Here is a 3,126-nt window from a genome sequence, read left to right on the forward strand (position 1 = left end):
CAGCATGCTCCGGCTTCAAGTTTTAGTTAAACCAAGTGTTTCAAGATGCCTCACATTCCTAATGAACTACAGATGCACTTCCACTAACTTCTTCTAGTTGCCATTCCTCTACTCTCTCTGAAGGCTCTCAACTCAATTCTTGTTTATCTAGGAGCTGCTTGCTTGATAAGAACTAATAAATGAGGTGGGAGGAAGACTACTGTAAAAAAATGGGTATGCAACTATTGTGCAGGAGAAGGGATTGCATCCTTCCTTATATAAAGGCACGTGCCATAGGCCGAGAGCTTTTTCCTCTTTTCAAAAAATAAATAAAATAAAGGTACGTGTACAAGAAAATAAAGTTTAGACATATGTGTGCTTCAATTTAACAGTGGCCGCAGTGACACCTCTGACAAAAGTGGATGAGAGATATTTCTTGAACGATATGGATGAGGTAAAAGAAATGAGAAAGAGAAAAATTCACTGTACGTCATTAAACTTGAGCCGGGTGACAGTTTGGTACCACTACTTCAAAATATCCTAACTACAGTCCAAGTACTTACGCACAGGGTTCACTTTAGTCCATTTGTACGATTTCATGTACGTATTTGCTGACTTGGCCGAGTCAGCGGCCGCCAGCTCGCTTTGACCGGCACCTGGTCGATACTAGGGTGAATACTAGTCGATCCGCGGGGGGGGGGGGGGGGGGGGGCGTTTGCAAAAACGCCATGACATTAAACCAGCCCACCTGGTCGGACTGCACCAGCTCGCTGTCTCCCTCTCCTCCCGCACCCGCTCGTTGTCTCCTCTTCTCCCGCACCCTCTCTGCTCGTCCTTGCTGCCGGTTTGTCACCCGCTCGCCGTTGGAGTTGCTATGCCCCGGTTTGTCACCACGTAGAAGCAAGAACGTATTTAGCCTGACTGGCCGAGGGGCAAGCAGTAGTGCCTCACACTGCGCCTGCGCGACCTCGGCTGCACGTCCGCCGCCGCGTCGCGGGGCCACGCGCCCGTCGCTGCCTCGGCCTCCGTGCGCCCGGCCCCGAAAGCGTTGGAGGAGGGGGGAGGAGGAGGACTGGCGCGAGAGCCGGCGGCGGCGAAGGCAGAGGAGGAGGGAGAGGAGGGACGTGGGTGGCGGAGGCAGCGGCCTCGCGCCTGCTGGGGACGTGTGGTGCACGTGCACCCCGGGGATTCCCTTCGCCACCGAGGCGTCGTCCGTGGACTGCGTCGTGGCGCGCCACCACACGGCGGCTCCGGGCCGCCGCGGGGACGGGGAGAGGCGACACTGGGAGGTTTGTACTGGCTTCTCCTTGCTTTTGCTTGATTTTCAGATGTGGAGATGACCACTTTGTGGGACACAGATTTTTTGAGCACCTGCACCCAGGCCCATCTAACTTAGCTATCCAATATTGCTTTGAGATATGTGCAACACAACTAATATTTTACATGTAAATTTTTCTTTTTTATTTCTCTTACATAGAATATGTTTTGAATCTCAAACATTGCAGCACAATAAAGCTTCCTAACTAGAACGTGAGATAAGAATTTCATATTTTTTGGTCATACATAAATTCTAAAAATAAGATTTTTTAACAAAAAAAATCTTAATTCGTATATTTATATTGGACGAAAAAATCTGAAAGTTTTATCCCAGATTCTAGATAGAAAGCTTTGCTCTGCTGTGGAAGTTTGAAGTTCAAAACATGTTCTATGTGAGAGAAACAAAAAAGAGAAATGTGTTTGCCTGAATCGCGATGCGAAAAATGGATGGTTAGGATAGACGGGCCTGGGTGCAGGTGCTCTAAAACATATTTTCCCCACTTTGTGTCTCCCCGTGCTGAAACTTTGAACGAATTTCCAACAGAATCTCCATCCTGTTCTGAACCGACTTCTGATTTCCGTTTGACAGAGGACCGCCGAGCAGCGGGCGCGCAGGGTCACCATGCGGGAGCACATCGTAGGTGGTTTCAGACTATCAGGGGGTCCATGCTCAATCTTATGCTACTAGTAGCCATCATATGTAGCCCATGGTCGATAACATGAACTACGAGGTATCCCCTACCGCCCTCCACAATGTGCAGCAGATTTCAGTTTGCACACCATCATCTTGCTCAAGTCTACATTGTCTCTCAACCACATCGTTTACAGGAGCTACTCGCGCTGGAGGACAGGATCGGCTACGTAAGCACAGGGCTGCACGAAGACGAGATCGTCCGCGGCCTTAGGGTTGGCAAACACCTGCCGTTCGACCGCAAGCATTTCTCAACAGAGACGGAGCGGAGCTGCAGCATTTGCCAAGTTTGACGATGAACTTGCTCCTTTCGATTCAGTCCCCATGTCACATCGGCATCGGCTCTTCAGAAAGACACAGTCATGGTTTTCTTTCACTAAGCCATGACGAGACCCCCGGAGCCACCCCCGCCCCTGCGGTGGTCGGCGACGTTCTCGTCGGCTCCTCGCGACGGCAGGACGGACTAGCGCCCCGGAACCCTCTTCCTCGACCAGCCACACAACTTTTTCTTCCTACGGGATGATGGAGGGAAGATCGTAGAGGGAAGACTGCTGCGAGAGAAGGAATGGATCTCGCTTGGAACTGAGATGGTGCTATTGGACTGCCTCATTCACGTTGGCCACCGGGTGTTCCCGGCGCGGCGCAGGCTCACCTTGGTGCCGGGTGCCATTGATCCTAAGCTCTGGTTCGGCGGCAAAGTCGCCTGCTGCGGGATCGCGTTTTGAGCCCCTGGCCATGGGCGAAGTCGCCGATCTGCCTGAAGCGGAGGGGGTGGGGGTCCAGGCGGCAAATATGGTCCTTTCCCAAGCAGATCATGATGAAGAGGGCGGTCCTTGGACCTCCGTGTCTCGCCGGAAGAAATCAAAGGAGGAGCTATTGCAGGAATTTTGGAACGACGTCGGTTTTCCGACGCCGGCGTCGCGAGTATGGGAACGTCGGGGTTCCGCGTCCCCGGAGACATCGGCCGGCCAGGAGTGCCTGGGTTCGTCTCATGAGCCGTCCGCTCGGGCTCGGCCAGATGGAGCGCCGAAATCGCCAAAGCCGTCGCCGGCGACACCAAGGCAGCGCCGAGGGGTATGCATCAAGCCTTGGAGAGGGCCACTCCCCCGTCCGCTGATCACGCCGCCGGTGGCGCTGGC

The 3,126-nt window shown here is 53.2% G+C and overlaps 1 pseudogene; it reads left to right on the top strand.

Moving 5' to 3' along the window:
- The first annotated feature begins 424 nt into the window (after positions 1 to 424).
- LOC147981615 (uncharacterized) lies at positions 425 to 1,998 on the top strand (annotated as a pseudogene).
- Positions 1,999 to 3,126: the final 1,128 nt, after the last annotated feature.

The sequence above is a fragment of the Triticum urartu genome, chromosome 3A, assembly GCF_056163025.1.
Source record: "Triticum urartu cultivar PI428250 chromosome 3A, HENAU_Tu73, whole genome shotgun sequence".
NCBI lineage: Eukaryota > Viridiplantae > Streptophyta > Magnoliopsida > Poales > Poaceae > Triticum > Triticum urartu.